Source organism: Anolis sagrei, chromosome 1 (genome assembly GCF_037176765.1).
Source record: "Anolis sagrei isolate rAnoSag1 chromosome 1, rAnoSag1.mat, whole genome shotgun sequence".
Lineage (NCBI taxonomy): Eukaryota > Metazoa > Chordata > Lepidosauria > Squamata > Dactyloidae > Anolis > Anolis sagrei.
The window spans coordinates 20,769,655-20,789,617 of NC_090021.1; the positions used below are offsets into that span (position 1 = coordinate 20,769,655).

The 19,963-nt window shown below is 42.6% G+C and overlaps 1 protein-coding gene across 2 annotated transcripts in view; it reads right to left on the reverse strand.

The window, feature by feature from the left end:
• Positions 1-19,963, reverse strand: part of FOXN2 (forkhead box N2) — a 64,027-nt gene that overhangs the window by 30,695 nt on the left and 13,369 nt on the right. The window contains exon 1 of one of the 2 annotated variants that reach the window (XM_067463161.1): positions 13,229-13,333. The exons of the other annotated variant lie outside the window; for it this stretch is intronic. The gene's annotated coding sequence lies outside the window, so the exon portion shown is untranslated. Of the gene's footprint in view, positions 1-13,228; positions 13,334-19,963 lie in introns of those variants that run through there. 2 annotated transcript variants of the gene reach the window in all.

Sequence of the window (19,963 nt, forward strand, 5' to 3'; positions counted from 1 at the left end):
GACCATCCAGACATGGGCAAATTTGGGCCCTCCAGATGTTTTGGACTTCAACTCCCACAATTCCTAACAGCCGATAGGCTGTTAGGAATTGTGGGAGTTGAAGTCCAAAACATCCGGAGGGCCCAAGTTTGCCCATGCCTGGTCTAGTTCAATCCAGGGGTGAAAATTATGCAGTTCTCCAGATATTGTTGAACTACAACTCCTTTCAGCTTTAGTCATCATAGTAGAGGAATGCTAGAAGCTGCTATTCAACATCTGGAGTCCTGCAAACATCATATATTTCTTGCTTAGACAAAGTTCAGGGGTTCAGACAGAAGTATTTCCAAATCCAAAATGGATAGGTGATATGATCTTGGAAAACTTCAGAAGGTCCTCCTTTGGTTAGGCAGATTTTAAACACTAAAAAGTTTCTCAGCAAAGGAACCAGGGATTGTATGAGTCGGCCCTTGGGTCCCTTCCTTCTCTCTAAGTCTGTGCTTACTAACTGGAGCTAGCTATAGGGAACATACTATGCCCCTACTCAAGTAGCTCCATTGGTTTCTGACAATTTTCTAGGCTCAATTCAAGGTGCAGGTTATTTTGTATCAAAAGCATTGCATAAATTAGTATAAAATCGATAAAAATAGAAGGAGTGCAGGTGGCTAAATATCTTTTGACCAAAAACGGGCAACAGCAATGGCATTGTCTGTAGCCTCCAACAATTCTTCCTCTGTACATGAGGCAGGGCATAGTGGACAAGCATACAGATGCGGAGTTGTCTGTTCTGCTCCACAGTGACATAAGGTGTGGGATTCTTTTAGGTAGTGACATTTTGCCAGGTTGTCTTATCTACAAAGGGAATTACCTACAAGGCCTATACACTTCGGGTCCAACCTATCTTTGAGACCGCATCTCTATGAACCAGCGCGGTTTTTGAGATCAGCAGGGGAGGCCCTTCTCTCAGTCCCACCACTGTCTCAAGCGTCGTTGGTGGGGACGAGAAAGAAGGCCTTCTTTCTGGTGGCTCCCTGGTTCTGGAATGTGCTCCCAAAAGAAATTAGGTAAGCCCCCATCCTTGACTCCTTCCGATCCAGCCTAAAAACATGGATTTTTAAGCAGGCTTTTGGCTCCAGTAGGCTAAAATAGAAGTATATCAGGTTGGCAGGTTGGCACTTTAGTTGTGATTTGAAGGCAACTAGTTTTAACTAGAGATGGTCTGCGTTTTAAACAGTGTTTTTGTTTTATGCGATTTTGTTTTATACTCATGTAGTTTATGTTATGTACTACACTTGCAGTGCCTTGTAAGCTGCTCCAAGTCCCTTCTGCGAGATGGTGGCAGGATATTTTAAAATATTATTATTATTATTATTTTACTGACACAAAACCACAGTATGTCACAGCAACAAGATCTATATGCTGAATTTCATATCTCAAAATCACAAGTCAAACACTTCCCAAGCGTCTAGGACTGTGTGATGTATTTTCGAATGATGCGGGTAGATCCAAGTAAGGTGGCCTTTTGCAGTTGACAAATCGTGATTTTGTCAATGTTTATTGTTTCCAAATGCTGGCTGAGATATTTTGGCATGGCACCCAATGTGTCGATGACCACTGGGACCACTTGTACTGGTTTATGCCAGAGCCTTTGCAGTTTGATTTTGAGGGCTTGATAACAGGTGAGTTTTTCCTGTTGTTTTTCCTCAATGCAACTGTCACATTATTATTATTATTAGTAGTAGTAGTAGTAGTAGTAGTAATAATAATAATTCCAAGGTTAAACCTGGAACTTGGTGCATTCACAAACATGTGATTCATCACCATATTTCTTTCCCAAAAGGGAAACTCAGTATTTTCAGAAAGTTAAACTTACAGTAAACCAACACACTAAGATTCAATCCTTTCTGTTATGATGTAGTGTAAATAAAAGCTTGTACCATTAGCATTGCATTTGTTCAGTTTTTCCCATTCATACCTGAGCTTGCTGATCTGCAACAGTGGCATAGTTTGCAGTCTGCGGCTCAGGAGAAACAGAAATCTCCCAACCTGCCATTATTAATTAATATAGGTTAACTTTCAAACAATGCTAAAACTCTCCCACTTCAGAGGTGCCTAAATCTGAGCCTATGATTTCTAACCAGGTGGCTTTTTATTGCAAAAATGCATTGTAAACTCCTTTGATTTTGTCACAAGGAAGCAATACAAAAAATGCAAGATTCATTGACTACCATTTTTCAAGTCTGTGGATTTGTTTGCTATTTAATGACAACATGCCCCTACTTGGGATGTTTAAGGGTAAAAGCTGACAAAGCATCTTCAGAGCAACTGGACAAGATTCAAATGGTTCATGGCTTGCTGTAAATCTCTCTCTCTTCCTCAAAGCCAGGTAGACTCTGAAATGAAAACAGGGGGGGGGGGGGGGTGAAACCTGCAGGATTATTACATGTGCCCTGGAGCTAATCTGGTTGAGAAAGGTTCACATTGGCTTGTGCTCCAACGATTCCCACAGATGTAAAACCTACCATATATACTGGAGTATAAGCCAAGTTTTCAGCCCTTTTTTTAGGCTGAAAAGCCCGTTGGCTTATACTCTAGTCAAGATTATTTCTTATTTTACTCTGTTAGTATTATTTTTATAGCATTTATTATTTTACTTTATTATTATTATTACATTTATATTATTTTATTCTATTATTATTACATTTATTATTTTACACAATTTTATATTATTATTATATTTATTATTTTTCTCTATTTATTATTGTTATTACATGTATTAATTTACTCTATTACTACTATTACATGTATTATTTTTCTCTATTTATTATTATTATTACATATATTATTTTACTCTATTTATTATTATTTTTATTATTACACTAGCTGTCCCCTGCCACGTGTTGCTGTGGCCCAGTCTGTGTATATGTGTTTTGTGTGTGTGTGTGTGTGTATATATTTGTGTATATGTGTATATATGTGTGTTTGCATATATGTATGTGTGTGTGTGTGGTTTTGCGCACGCATTGTAATGTATTATATATTTTTTGACTTTTTAAGTCTCTTCTGCTATGTTTTTCAGTGTTTTTATGAGTGATGGTCACTTGTTGGCCTGATACGTGTATTGTGCCAATTATGTGGGGTCAATTTGTCCAGTGGTTTTTGAGTTATGTTAATCCCACAAACGAATATTACATTTTAATATAGATTTATTATTTTACTCTATTTATTATTATATGAAAGCACATTGACACTGAAGAGGGTTAGAATAATGACTTAATCAGAGTTGGACAGCCTTATCTTAAATTACATTTTTATGTAAATATTTGAAAGCATTTAACCTACTGATGCCTCAATTAATGTAATTTTATTGGTTATATATTTTTCTTTTAAAATTAACTAGTAGCTGCTGTATTTCCCCCCTCGGCTTATACTCAAGTCAATACGTTTTCCCAGTTTTTTGTGGTAAAATTAGGTACCTCAACTTATATTTGGGTCGGCTTATACTTGAGTATATACGGGTAAATGTCCCAAGTAGTTTTTGCATTGCAACTGAATTACTGTTTTGAAGTGGAAGCAAAGTACTCCAGGATTACAACAAATATAAAGGAGATCAATAGGTGGAAACATCGCCCACATAAAAATGATCAAAGCTGAACCAATGAAAAGTCATTGGTGTTTAAAAGGCACATAATTTTAAAAAATGATAATGAGTCACCAAATCCCGTAATAGCCTTCACTACTGTAACTAAGTAAGGATTGGGAGCATTAATCCTAAATGAATTAACCACCAGCTGCAATAAATTTTGCCAATCAAAAGATTGGCAGTTCAAAGCCCGGGTCAGGGTGAGCGCCCAACCTTCGGCCCACTCACTGCCCACCTATCAAGTCGAAAACAGCTGTGAGTAGATAAATAGGTACTGCTTAAAGCAGGGAGGTATTTTAATAGCACCATAAGGAAATATCAGAAAAAATGCCATCGATTCAATCAGAAAAGGAGGAACTATGTGAACAGGATTCTTCGACATGGAGGATGGAGCAACAGCACCCTCTGTGGCAGGAATCAAGCACAACTCCAAGATGTCGAAGATGGGAAAAGCTTATATACCTCTATCTGTGTACTGTGTCTTCTCCTGTCAGTGTATATTGAATGTTTGTCATATATGTGTTCTGTGATCCACTCTGAGTTCCCTTCGGGGTGAGAAGAGTGGAATATAAATACTGTAAATAAATAAATAAATACTCTTTGCATCTAGTTGTTGTATGTCAGCCTGTTCAGCCTGTGATTGTGTCTGATGTTCATGATGGAAATGGGGATGATGTTCCTGATGGTGGGTCTGGGCCTGTTGGCAATGGGAATGAGGGTTGGCATGGGCCTGAGTTAAGCTCAGACAAGAGGCCCGGGCTGTCTCAGGAAGATTCACAAGGTCACATTCTTGAGAAAGGCTCTTCACAGTCTTTCTTAGAACAACTATCTGAAGATGATTTGTTAGGTGCAGAAGTTAATGAGAGTAAAGATAATGAGAGTATAGATAGAAAGCAAAACTTTTGTAAACAAAGACAGAGTGTTCAATGGCAAAGACGATCAGTTCATTTTCAGGAAAAGAGAAATAAACAACCTTTATCTGGTGGTAAGGTCAAGAGAAATGCTTTCCTTTCAGTTTTGGGATCTGGAAAAGCTTTATATTGATTAATGGGGAAAGAGCTGCCTCAGTCAGATCAATGTGGGAATTTCATGACGGTCTTGCTTTTAAATGCTCTTAGTTTCAAATACCAAGTTTTTGCCAAGATCCACATTTGTAGATTGGATTTTTCCTGCTATCATGTTTCATGGATTACTGTGCCTTGTTTCATAGATTTTATATACTTATGGATCTTGTTTCTCCTTGAAGCTTATGGATTATTCTATGTTTTGGAACTTTACTGTTTTTGCTAATTTAACTGTTTTGCCTTCTTATCCTACAATAAACTGCTTGCTGATTTTATCAAGCGGGTGTGGTGCTTAAGATCAGATATGTTCCTGCTCTGGTGTACAACACTAGTATTCTCAGTGCTATAAAGACATAGGAGGGAAGATGGTGAGGAAAGCTAGATGGGCCACACGTAAACACTAAATGACTAGTACATAATTAAAGGTAAATAAAGGTTTTCCCCTGACATGGTCCAGTTGTGTCAGACTCTGGGGTGTGGTGCTCATCTCCATTTCTAAGCCAAAGAGCCGGCGTTGTCCGTAGACACCTCCATGACTTCATGGAGTGACCTTACCTTCCCGCCGGAGCAGTACCTATTGATCTACTCAGATTTGCATGTTTTTGAACTGCTAGGTTGGCAGAAGCTGGGGCTGACAGCAGGAGCTCACGCCGCTGCCCGGATTTGAACCTGCGACCTTTCGGTCAACAAGCTCGGCAGCTCAGCGCTTTAACCCACTGCGCCACCGGGGGCTCAGTACACAATTAATTATTTATTTATTTAATGCACAATTAACTTTGGCTAGTTGAGCTCAATAAAAGGAGCCCCTGGTGGCGCAGTGGGTTGAACCCCTGTGCCGGCAAGACTGAAGACCGACAGGTCGCAGGTTCAAATCCGGGGAGAGGCGGATGAGCTCCCTCTATCAGCTCCAGCTCCCCATGCGGGGACATGAGAGAAGCCTCCCACAAGGATGATAAAACATCAAATCATCCGGGCGTCCCCTGGGCAACGTCCTTGCAGACGGCCAATTCTCTCACACCAGAAGCGACTTGCAGTTTCTCAGGTCCCTCCTGACATGACAAAAAAAAGCTCAATATTGTTCAAATCCAACAAAGGACGGTGTGACTTGCCCGACGGTAAGGCCCTTGTGTAGGCTGGGAGTATCTTCTTCTCCCTAGAGGGAGATAAGCTACGAGATAGACACTGTTTCCCTAAATTAAAAACACATCGCAAACACTTTACCACAAATGTGTTAAACTTGTAGATTAAGGTCCAATAACGACAACAAAACCGAGGCTCCGCTTTGTTCTTTCCTGTAACTACCTTAATTAAATTCTGCATCAAAGACATTTGGTAAGCTATAAGGCAACTGAACATATATAGTGTGTGTGTGTGTGTGTGTCTGAAAGAGAGAGAGGGGATGAATGTTTCATTTCACAGCAGGAACCCACAGCATATCAATGTGAATCAAAAGGAGTTATGACATCTAATCAAGTCAAGGTTTCTATAGCAATGGCATCGTGATTCCTTGATGCCTGCAGCTGATATGCAGCACAGTACACAGTGGTTTACAAGCCTTTTTATCCTCAAAACAAAAAGGTATCTTGTGCAGAAGGTTACGATATTTATTTCTTTTTTTTTCAACATATACCTGATGATGGGGAATTGAGGTGATGGATGGGTGACATTCACAAAGATGCTCACAATCCCCCAGCAAGGTGTTAGGATTTCAAACTAGGCTTCCTATCATTGCTTTTCGCTTCCAAGATTCCCGTTCCTGGCTGCACAGAAATGCTGATGCTGGACAATTGACAATTACTTTGCAGGGAATCATTTCAGCATCGCCTGCGTTTCTAACACCTTGTGTGTATTTCTACTGATTGTACCAAAAAGTCTAAAAATAGTACATGCAATATCGATCCTATACAGGTTGAGTATCCCTTATCAGATTATCTGCAAAGCTTGGAACAAGAAATATTTTGGTTTTTTCCCCCTTGAGTTCTGTGAAGGTCTGTGGAAAACTAAATGGATCGGGGCATGGTTACTGTTTATTGGCTATTGTTTATATTGTTTATATATGATTTATATTAATTGTATTGCTTATTGCTTTTGTTTATTGATGTACTGTTGGGTTTGGCCTCATGTAAGCCGCTCCAAGTCCCTTGGGGAGATGGTGGTGGGGTATAAATAAAGTTTTGTTGTTGTTATTATTATTATTATTATTATTATTATTATTAAGAACTTCATTCTGCATTTGCTATTACAATGGGCGTGTAGTATTGTAGTAGGACCGGGCTTTAGCACAGCAGGCTAACCGCCAGCTGCAGTAAATCTTGCCAACTGAAAGTTTGACAGTTCGAAACCCTGGTCAGGGTGAACTCCTGGCCTTTAGCTCAGCTTCTGCCTACCTAGCAGTTTTGAAAACAGAAATGTGAATAGGTAAATAGGTACCGCAAAGCAGGGAGGTATATCTGTTCTGTGATCCCTTAAAACTGTAATGTCATTTTTAGCACAACCAAACTGGCTTTGAATTCAAGTGCTCTTGCTGCCAATGAGAAGTGGTCAATTACAGCTCTGAAATTATTTGGTTTGACTGATGTTTTATCCAATGGCTGTTAGTAACTACAATACAATCTCAGTATCCATGGAGGATACTTCCCAAGATTCCTGTGGATACCTGAAACCGTGGATAATAGCAAACCCTACATGTGTTGTACCCTGACTCAAGCCACAAGTAGAAGTGGGTAACAAATAAAATCATCATTATCATCATCATCACACTGGTGCTAGAGGTATTCCATAGACTCACAATGGAAGACCTAGGGCTCATCCAGCCAGCACCTTAATTGTGGAAACTTCCACAATAAAAAGGGGGCTGTCCAGGCAACATTATGGCCAGTCCTACATTAATGTGTTAGTGCAGTGGTTCTCAACCTGTGAGTCCCCAGGTGTTTTGGCCTACAACCCCCAGAATTCCCAGCCAGTTTACCAGCTGTTAGGATTTCTGGGAGTTGAAGGCCAAAACATCTGGGGACCCACAGATTGAAAACCACTGTGTTAGTGCATTTATTTCTTGGAAGGCGCGGGATAAATGCACTATTTCCAGTGTCTGGGCTACAGTCCAGACACCATTCCCACAGTTTACCAAGATAAATCAGCCCGGTAAACTGTGGGAATACCCATCCCCCCCCCCCCCAAGCCCCTAGATCCGTAAGTAAAACTGTGGGAATACCCATTCCCCCCCCCCCCCAGCCCCTAGATCCGTAAGTAAAAAAATACTTACGTGGCTTCCATTAGAATCCTGGCAAGCACTCTCAATGCGTAGAAATGATGCGCCAGGAGAGCGGGGGGCTCCCCCCTTGCGCCGGGAGAGCTTGCCGAGATTTCAATTTATTTATTTATTTGTGCCATTTATATGCACCCTTCTCGCCTCAAAGGGGACTCGGAACGGCTTACAAGATATGTAGTAAAGGTAAAGGTTTTCCCGACATTAAGTCCAGTTGTGTCCGACACACTTCCAAGGTCATGTGGCCAGCATGACTGCAAGGAGTGCTGTTATCATCCCACCAGAGCAGTACCTATTGATCTACTTACATCTGAATGTTTTTTAACTGCTAGATATATATACATACAATATATTAAATTATTAGCATAGTAATTTTACTGTAATTTTACAACATTTTACAACATAAAATTTCAAAGATACGTGTTTTTAAACAACTTATTGGATGAATTATTGCAGGAAAAGGAAATCCACCTGACACATCATGGCTAAGAAGGAATTCCCAGAACATTCCTGCACATTAGGCCTGGGTGACCCTTCCACCTCCTTGTCCCTGCGAGTTAAATTAGTCAGCAAGGACACCCGATAACAGAGGATGTCCAAAGGCAGAGAGGGCTGGCTGCGTTCCCAAAGAGCGCTTGTGTTCGGGCCTCCCTGCTTGCTCAGCATCACACGTTCCAATCAGCCTCCGAACGAATGGACTCTGCCCTCATTACCAGCACTTAAACCTTTGGCATGTAATACTACGGTGCATTATGTTGCAATGCTTTTAGGGTGTGTGCGCTCATGAGAGTGTAACTAGGGGCAGGCCGGGAGGAGGAGGGCGGCTGCTGGATCTGTAATTATTGACATCAGATAAAATCTGCAGTTGCCTCCTAGATGAACTGGTTTAACAGAATGAGAAGGGAAGTCTACATGAATATGAAGATGTTATGTAGTTGGACCTCTACATATTTGGGTTTAACTTTTGCGGATTTGGCTATCCACAGTCCTACCTAGGAATCTCTAGCTCCTCTGGTGCAACTGTATGGTTCATTTCTGCTGTGCCAAGTGACTTATGAGTAGGGTTGCCTAACCTTTTGTCTTGGGCCACACACAACTTTCTTAGAACACACTAACATAATGATAATACCAACAATAACAATAAAAAGGTCAGTGCATAATTTTTGTGATATACACCACCACAGATAAGCAAAAAGGGGGAAAAAAAACATTGCATAGTAATCCTAATTATGTGCTGCCTCATTTTGAAGGATTTTTCAAATTGTCAAGTAGGTCTTCTGGTCAAAGGGTTTGCAGGTGTAATATGAAGAAGAGATAAATAGTTTGATATCTGTAGATGTAACAAGTCTGACTTAAATTCCTATTCTGGCCATTTATAGGTCCTTGTTGGAGCATGTACAAATCAGGTGAGTATGATAACTGAAAAATACAATCACGAAGCTGATTGGTTGGACTATGCCCGGGATGCTAGCTGAGCCTGGGAAATTTGGCAACAGTTACATGTTTAGGTTTTCTATGCAGGAGCTTGTCAACACAAGTTAATATATTTTCAGCTTCTGGGCTGCTGGAAGGAGATCCTTCACATGGACACCCAAGGATCATTTGAATCTCTCTCAAAAGACATTGTGTGCAACTGTTTACATGACTGTATATACAACTGTTCACATGACTGTATATATGTTGCTCTGCATAACAAAAGTGAGCACCTTATTCTTTAGTGATCATCTGTTTGGCATATCTTTTCTCCAGAAAGACAGTGTGTGGATTGGGTTGTTGTAGGTTTTTCGGGCTGTATGGCCATGTTCTAGAAGCATTCTCTCCTGACGTTTCACCTGCATCTGTGGCAAGCATCCTCAGAGGTTGTGAGGTTTGTTGGAAACTAGGAAAATTGGGTTTATATATCAGTGGAATTGGGTTTATATATCTGCGGAGTGGGAGAAAGAACTCTTGTCTGTTGGAGCTAGGTGTGAATGTTTCAATTTGTCACCTTGATTAGCATATGTGTGAATTGGTAAAGACGTGAACTACGCATGATTTTTATTCCGCCTACAGTCCCCTCCAATGCAATTCTATGTCCAACATCTGATGGAAGATTATCACAGTCACACATTTTCATTTGCACTTTTCTACTTTTATGAGGGTCCTCTGCCCCAAAAAAGGGATGCCTACTGTACTATGATGTTGTCCCACAGCAATAAGCCTTAGTTTAGAAAATTTACTCCTTTGGACTATAACTCCCAGAATTGCTCAACCTATACAGCTAATAGGGAACACTAGGAGCTGTAGCCCCACAAAAGTTAATTTTTGACATAACTTCAAAGGAACCCAATACAGAATGGATAGAACTGGATTAAGATCCATTAAACAACAGGATATCAATCAGTGACAACTTCTCCCAGGCCATGTCTATCTAGTCACTTAATCTGATGCCATTATGCTCCAGACTGGACTTAGACCAACCTTGATGGTAGCCAGAATCTCTAGTCTGATCTCTCTGTGGCCTTGCATTGGCGTCCAGCCAGTCCAGACAGAGATCACATAGAACCCACTAACCCATTTTCTTGTCCTCCAGTTTACCAACATCACTCTCCACTGCTTTGGAGCTTTATGTAAATGCTTGGCTGTCACAATCGTGTCTGCTAAGGTTATAATACGGCACCCATGCAACTAGAAAGGAGGAGGTTGAACAAGACACAACTGCAACAGTAGGAGAACTTCCTGATCAGAGGGAAATGATGACAGCAACATCATTTGTAATGGCAGAAATGTCCATGTGGGCAACAGATTGGCCTTCAACAGATGTGACCTAGCTATCACGGCAGTCACAAAGTCCTAGGTTACTCCAGTATTTCCTGCAAACTCTACTCTGCACTAAACCAAGTTGGGGATACTCTAAAATCTGGAGTATCCCCATCTTTGCTTAGTGAAGAACAAAGTCGAGTTAAGGTCCCAATGCTCATCAGAAGTCCTCATGCATCATGACGACTGAGTTGGGGCCATTAAACTAATGTAGACAAGCTTATAGTCTTGTGAGGTCCATGTAGCCATTCAGATGTTGTTGGATTACAATCCCCACCATTCTGAACGACTGGTTATGACCATACAGTATTCCCACAGTTTAGTGGGCTAGACAAACCCGGTAAACTGTGAGAATACTCACCCCCTTCCTCCAAAGCCCCCAGACCCCTTAGAAAAGTAATAAAAACTTACCCGGACTCCATTACAAGCCTCAGCCGGCTCTTCCAGTGCATAGAAATGATGCGTCAGGAGAGCGGGAGGGGGGAAATCATCCAACCCCCATCCCCCTGCTCTCCTGGCGCATCATTTCTATGTGCTGGGAGAGCCAGCCAAGGCTTGTAATGGGCTAGGTAAGATTTTATTACTTTTCTAAGGGGTCTGGGGGCTTCATGGGAGGGGAGCAGGGCCTCCAGACGTTCTCTCGAGCTAGTCCCGAGAGAACATCTGGACACATACCCCGGAAAGTGCACGCTTTCTTGGGTGGGTGTGGACAGGCCTCCAGGAAAATCCGCGTTTTTAAACACGAATTCTCCTGGGAGAGAGGCCTGTCTGGAGCCAGCCATAGGTTAGGAAATCATGACGCTGGAGAGGATCTGTTCCAAAGCTGTCATAACTCAAAATTCTAAAACTCAAGTCTGTTCCTCAGTCTTCATCACCTTTAAACCAGTGTCCTTCCACAATACACATTTATATATAGCATTATAATTCCCATTAAACCGTCATGGGAACATCCTATCGAATCCTAGTGTTTGTAGTATGCAAGGTACTACAGATCTCTGGCTGACAGTGCTCAAGAACTCTCTCTAAATGCCCAATCCCAGCACCCCATAGGATGGAAAAAGCTGAAATGGAACCATCATTGTGCAATGTGAAAGTACTCCAGGAACAGAGATCAGTGGCAAGAATATTGCCATCTCATTGTTGTTGTTGTTGTTGCTGTGTGTGTCTTTAAATTATTCCTAACTTTGACAAACCTATCTGAGTTCTCTGGGGCTGAACATGACTTGCCCAGGGTCACCCAGTGGAAGCCAAGGTTTGAATCTCTGCAAAGAATTGGAAACCACTGGGTGACCCCCAGCAAGTCGCACACTCTCAGCTCCAAAAAATATTAGAATCATAGAATCATAGAGTTGGAAGAGACCTCATGGGCCATCCAGTCCAACCCCATTCTGCCAAGAAGCAGAAAAATTGCATTCAAAGCACCCCCGACAGATGGCCATCCAGCCTCTGTTTAAAAGCTTCCAAAGAAGGAGCATCCACCACATTCCTGGGTAGAGAGTTCCACTGCTGAACGGCTCTCACAGTCAGGAAGTTCTTTCTCATGTTCAGATGGAATCTCCTTTCTTGTAGTTTGGAGCCATTGTTCCACGTCCTAGTCTCCAGGGCAGGAGAAAACAAGCTTGCTCCCTCCTCCCTATAACTTCCTCTCACATATTTATATCATGTCTCCTCTCAGCCTTCTCTTCTTCAGGCTAAACATGCCCAGCTCTTTAAGCCGCTCCTCATAGGGCTTGTTCTCTAGACCCTTGATCATTTTAGACACCCACATTCCAGCTTGTCAATATCTCTCTTCAATTGTGGTGCCCAGAATTGGACACAATATTCCAGGTGTGGTTTAACCAAGGCGAAATAGAGGGGGAGCATTATTTCCCTAGATCTAGACCAGGCATCCTCAAACTGCGGCCCTCCAACTCCCAGAAGCCCTTGCCAGCTTGTTCATTGGCCAGGGATTCTGGGATTTGGAGGCCCAAACAGCTGGAGGGCCACAGTTTGAGGATGCCTGATCTAGACACTAGACTCCTATTGATGCAGGCCAAAATCCCATTGGCTTTTTTGCCGCCACATGACATTGTTGGCTCATATTTAACTTGCTGTCCACGAGGACTCCAAGACCTCCTCCCTATGACTTCCTCTCACATATTTATATCACGTCTCCTTCTCTTCTTCAGGCTAAATATGCCCAGCTCTTTAAGCCGCTCCTCATAGGGCTTGTTCTGCAATAGGGGTTACCATACGTCGGAAATGACAACAACAGCAATCTCAATATTCAGAAGTCTCGTTATACACCAATGGGTGCGGTAGGTTGAACCAGTATTTGAGCTTGAAACATACCACTCTCCCCAAGCACATTACATCCAATTTAATTACAATATAGAAATATTCCAACAGACATGCAGCATTATTAGTGAAGGCAGGGCTAAATAAGCAACTTAAATTGAATTGTTTCCTTCTGCTCAGGCATTAAATGCTGGGCGCACTTACCTATCCGGCACCCATGCTAGTCACATCCAAGAGGTGAAGAGCCAAGCATGATCTTTGTGTCTCTTCCCCTTTGTTCTCCGGCGCTGCCCCACGTGCGAACACACGCTGCCCACCTCACTAGTGGAGCCGTTGCCAGGATCAGAGGTCAGATTTAAATCCCCCAACGCCGCTGCAGATGGCCTATATTTGATTACAATGCTACATACACCACCGTGTATCCAAGACAACTGAAGCTCGTCTGTTCTCCTTGGGGATAAAGCCCTGCCTCTTGGTCATACGCTCAAGCAAGCTGGCACATCGCGGAGCCGCCTCTCCTTTCCCAGGATGGAAAAGCACATGCACAGCTGTATGGCTCGCAGCACAGAGCACAAAGACGGGCCCGGGGAATTTCTCTACTCTTGAACCACGAGTTTAAGAATGATCTGCAATGGCTCCTCCACAACGATGTGTTTCTCAACCATCACAAGGCACCCACTTTCACAACTGGCATTGCAAATATTTTTCGTGGCTCATCAAAACCTTTGAGCTTCATTGCAACGTTGAGTCTCATTTAAGACAGCAAAGTAGGACATACCATAAACAACAACACTGACAACATCCACAACCTATCAGTCTTGACTTTCCCATATTAAAATTTGGAAAAGTTGATTTTTTACATCTTAAAAATCCTGCAATCTCCCAACCAGCAATCTCCCAACCAGTACAGAATCCGCCAGTACTGGCTGGCGGATTCTGGGAGTTGCAATCCTTAAATCAACTTTTCCAGTCTCTATAATGGGCTAAGTGGCCAGTTTCCTTTTTTGAAGCTTTAAAATACATTCAGGTACATTTCCAAACCAAATCTTTCCCCACATCACTACAGAAGTTGTCAACTCAGAGGTGTAATATAATATACTCGCAGGTATATTGGACCACCATTCCCAAAGACACAATTTCCCTGGTGGCGCAGCGGGTTAAACCGCTGAGCTGCTGAACTTGCTGATCGAATTTGGGGAGTGTCGGGAGCTCCTGCTGTTAGCCCCAGCTTCTGCCAACCTAGCAGTTCAAAAACATGCAAATGTGAGTAGATCAATAGGTACAGCTTTGGCAGGGAGGTAACAGCGCTCCATGTGGCCACATGACCTAAGAGGTTCCTATGGATAATGCCAGCTCTTCAGCTTAGGAATGGAGATGAGCACCACCTCAAAGAGTCTGACATGACTTGACTTAATATCAGGGGAAACCTTTACCTTATTTCCCCAAAAAGAAAGCAAAGAGTCTATTTATATTCACAGCTTAAGCGGCTGAGGGGGGAAAGAAAAGCGCCTGAGGCTGTTAGGAATTGTAGGAGTTGAAGTCCAAAACACCTGGAGGGCCCAAGTTTGCCCATGCATAATATACAAGGGTTGAATGAAAAGTAATGCCTCCAACTTCATAACTCCTCAACAGATGGTGGCATTGGTATGTGGCAGGTACTGGCTTGTTCAGTAGACTCTCCTCTACAGTTCCATTCTGGTGGGAAGCCTTAGCGTTGAACAGTTGTGTTGTTAAAGTGTGAAGTATGGAACCCTGCGCAAATGGTCGGTCAATGCGACTTAAGCAAGGTGCAGTCATTGAATTCTTGACAGCAGAAGATGTCACCCCAAAGGAAATTCATCAGAGAATGCAAGCTGTTTATGGTGATTGTGTTGATGTGAGTACTATGCGTCGTTGGGCGAGTAGGTTTAAAGATGAAGACGTTGAGAGAAGTGTGAGACGCTGGTTGTGGAAACAGAGTGTCGACTGTATTGTCGAATGTATTGTCGAAGGCAATATATTCCCATCCAAACCCAAGTAATGAAGGTGGAGGCATTACTTTTCATTCAACCCTTGCAGATGCTCTTTTAGAGAGTACAACTTGCCCAGCATCAAATGTTAGGTTTCCCTGGCTGGAGGCTTAATCCCTGGAGTTCTAATACAAACCAAAATAACACTCCTATATCTACTTATCTAGGACTAAATTGAACTGAATATGCTTAACTTACATTCTGTTTTGAGAAATGTAAATACAATGAACAGTCTTCTTCAAATACAGGTCTTAGTGGAACTGAGTGCAACTCTCCGTAAAAGAGCACAACCAGAGTGCAAATAGGAGCAACCCAATCCAGGCACCAACAATACCTCTATTAATTAATCTTCCTTTATGCCCTTAAGCATCATCCCTCCCCAAGTATTTTCCTAAGGGAACCCAACTGCATCGTGCCATTGTGGAGAGCCATCTGTTCCAATGGTGGCGGAGGCAGTGGGGTTGCCATGGTTTACATGTCATGAGTGGGTTTGGGGTGGGAAGGCGGGCCGATTTGACGGATTTCACTCCTCGTTTTAGGTGAGAGGTGTGATGAATCCGTTTCCTCACCGGATCAGTGGCTTCATGCTAAGAATACCAGAAGCTGCGCTATATACGTCAGGCAGTAGGTTCACCTGGTCCAACAATTTCGACTTCGGGTTCATCAACAAGGGTTGAATGAAAAGTAATGCCTCCACCTTCGTTACTTGGGTTTGGATGGGAATATTTTAATAAATCAAATGCAGAAATAATCCTTAGAATGTGCGCTTTAACTACAACTATAGTTTTCTAAGATCTACAGAGACACTTGCTGGAACACCCCAGCAAGCAAGAGTCCAAAAGTGGCAGGCTCAAACCCAGAACCTCAATCAATGGCTGATAGTAAATGCGAGACTCTCTCCTGGACACACAGAAAACTGGGCGACTTGGAAGGCGCTGAACAGACTGCGCTCTGGCACCATGAGATGCAGAGCCAATCTTAAGAAATGGGGCTACAAAGTGGAATCCACGACATGCAAGTGTGGAGACGAGCAAGCCACTGACCACCTGCTGCAATGCAACCTGAGCCCTGCCACATGCACAATGGAGGACCTTCTTGCAGAAACACCAGAGGCACTCCAAGTGGCCAGATACTGGTCAAAGGACATTTAATAGAATATCAAGTCTGCAAACTTTGTGTTTTGTTTGTTTGTTTTTAATGCAATACAACTGTTTTGGTTCGCTCCTGAATCAATCTGTCAACCTTTTGCTTGTGAAACACGGTGGTTGCTGTCACAGGACGTCCAACTCTTTGTTTGTCACGCAAGTCAGATGTTCCCACCTCAACATCTTTAAACTTACTTGCCCAACAACGCACAGTATTCACATCAACACAATCACCATAAACAGCTTGCATTCTCTGATGAATCTCCTTTGGGGTGACACCTTCTGCTGTCAAGAATTCAATGACTGTACGTTGCTTAAGTTGCATTGACCGACCATCTGCACAGGGTTCCATACTTCACACTTTAACAACACAAACTATAATTCTCTGCTCTGGTGGCGCAATGGGTTAAACCACTGAGCTGCTGAACTTGCTTACCAAAAGGTCGTAGGTGGAGTGAGCTCCTGCTGTTAGCCCCAGTTTCTGCCAACCTAGCAGTTCGAAAACATGCAAATGTGAATAGATCATTGGTACTGCTCCAGTAGGAAGGTAACGGCGCTCCATGCAGTCCGCCAGCCACATGACCTTGGAGGTGTCTACAGACAACGCCAACTCTTCGGCTTAGAAATGGAGATGAGCACCACACCCCAGAGGCAGACATGACTAGACTTAATGTCAGGGGAAAACCTTTACCTTTATGTGTTCTGTGACCCGCTCTGAGTCCCCTTCGGGGTGTGAAGGGCAGAATAAAAAACTGTAAATTAATTAATTTATTAATTAAAGGGGGGGAAACACTCTCAATGAAAGGGAGTGAACTCTGAACTCCATTGACTACAGCCTGAAACAGTACCGTTTGGAAAATGTCCATGTTGCAATATGCTTGCATGTATTCATTGGTCCATACCTATATTATCAGAGCAAAGTCGTACTTGGAAAAGTTCTCTTTTGGATTACAACTTCTAGACATGCCCTCAACCGGTTTAAGCACTAGCTGGGGATTATGGGAGTTGTCATCCAGTGATGGCTGGAGGCTCTTGTGTTAAGTGTGGCAGTGAATCCAATCCAGGATCTAGTCCAGAAATGGGCAAGCTTGGGACCTCCGGGTGTTTTGGACTTCAACTCCCACAATTCCTAACAGCCTACCGGCTGTTAGGAATTGTGGGAGTTGAAGTCCAAAACACCAGGAGGGCCCAAGTTTGCCCATGTCTGATCTGATCTATATCCAACACTAATTTTTAAAAAAATATATAACTTTCTAAAAGTTTGCTCATATTACTTTTGGGAAATTGTGTATTTCACATGGGAAGAGCTACACTCCTCTCTCCAGTTTCCTACACAGAAATCCCCAATAAATACATGAGTGTCATGCTCCCTGACGTCAGTACAAATACTATACAAACCTTTGTCCAAGAAAAGAAAACATCAGGATATGCAAAGCCATGACTCACGGGTTGCCTTGCAGTTTCGTTTTTATGTCAAGGAGAAAAAAGGATGACTCAACCTTGAGACCCTTCTCTCTCTGCCAAATATCTTATGCCAAACTAATATGAGTTTTGAAAAATCACTTTGTTGGATCACAGCTCCCAGAATCCCCAAATAGTCACGTTGGTTAAAGGACTCCGCCACTTGCAGTCCAAAAAAATTGCTTTTCTAGCTCTGAGACATAAACTTTGAGGAACAGAGACAATACCACATATTTCTTAACCAATGAAGAAAGACTGTTCTTTCCCAAGCGTGATATTATTTCCTTCTCTTTTGTTTCATTTCATCCTTTTCATTTCAAAGGGAAAAATCTATACAAATAAAAATGTAATGTTTGTTTGTGGGATTAACAAAACTCAAAAACCACTGGACGAATTGACACCAAATTTGGACACAAGACACCTAACAACCCAATGTATGTCTTTCACTCAAAAAAAATTATTTTGTCATTTGGGAGTTGTAGTTGCTGGGATTTATAGTTCACCTACAATCAAAGAGTATTCTGAACTCCACCAATGATGGAATTGAACCAAACTTGGCACACAGTTCTCCCATGATCAACAGAATATACTGGAAGGGTTTGGTGGGCAGTGTCCTTTGGTTTTGGAGTTGTAGTTCACCTACATCCAGAGAGCACTGTGGACTCAAACAATGATGGATCTGGACCAAACTCGGCACGAATTCTCAATATGCCCAAATGTGAACACAGATGGAGTTTGGGGGGAAATAGAGCTTGACATTTAGGAGTTGTAGTTACTAGGATGTATAGTTCACCTACAATAAAAGAGCATTCTGAACCCCACCAACGATGGAATTGGGCCAAACATCCCACACAGAACGCCATGACCAACAGAAAATATTGTGTTTTCTGGTGGTCTTGGGAGACCCTTCTGGTGACCCCCCTGGGGTCTTGACTTTCCAGGTTCAGAAATGCTGCTTTAAAGCCATCCAGTCCAACTCCCTTCATCAGGGCAAGAAAACATAATCAAAGCCCTCCTGACAAAGAGCCATCCAGCCATTCACACACACATATATGTATATGACAGATGCAGAATCAAAGATTTGAAAGGGACCCCTAAAGAAGGACAACGATATCTTGCATGTTCCAGAGTAGGCAAACCAGACAATATGCCCATCAACACTGGCAAAGAAACAACAAGAAATACTGTTTACCCACAAGCAGAGAGACATTACTTATATTAGAAACCAACACTTTCTCATTATTTTATTTTCCAGATCACCAGACTGGGCCATAGCAAAGCGTGGCAGGGGACCGCTAGTATTATATATATGAATGAATGAATGGAAGTAGAGAAAGAAAGAAGGAAAGAGAGAAAGCTGCCAAAAGGCAGTACTAGAAACAAGTTCAGGCAGATTTCAACAAACTGAGTAAGATTTTTGATTGATGAGCATCTTGCTCAACACTGTAAATGAGGCATTCTGCCCACGTGTCACACTCCTGTGTTCGAAAAAGCACACAAAACATAGGAAACGTGGGTGCATTTGACGAACCTGAATATATCTGTTTTGGTCTTTGGACGCAAAGTGTTCACGCACCTGAAAGCAAAACTGTCGATCCGCAAGAGTCACAGAAAGTATGCGAAGGCAGCAGACACACCAATGTGCCTCTCTTCAGAGACTGGTTCCTTCTACGTTGTAGAATTAATCCAGTTTGATAACACACTGATTGTCATGGCTCAATACTATTGAATCATGGGAGTTGTAGTTTTACAATGCTATGGAATCATGGCAGTTGTAGCTTTTGAACTCAAAGCCAACCTTAAAAACTCTGGCATTGACACTGAGAACTGAGAAGCCCTGGCCCTTGAGCGCTTCAACTAGAGGACTGCTGTGACCAGCAGTGCTGTAGAACTTCAAAAAGGCACAAATGGAGGGCGAAATAGAGAAACGTGCCAAGAGGAAGGTGCGTCAAGCCAACCCCAACCGGGACTGCCTTCCATCTGGAAACCAATGTCCTCACTGCGGGAGAACATGCAGATCAAGAACAGGGCTTCACAGTCACCTACAGACCCACCACCAGTACACCGATCTTGGATGACAATCCTACTCGGACAACGAGGGATCGCCTAAGTAAGTAAGTTTTACAAGGTCTTTAGCCTTCCCTGCCTCATGAACCTACCTTTTGTGTTTAGACCAGTGGTTCCAAACCTGTGGTCCGTGGGCCACCAGTATTCCCCAAGAACTAAAATACGGTCTGTGGCCTCACCGTTACTACACCGTTGCAACAAGAGCGACTGGTCTCATGAAACCCCATGGCGATGGGGATGTTGGGAGGGGAGAGGTT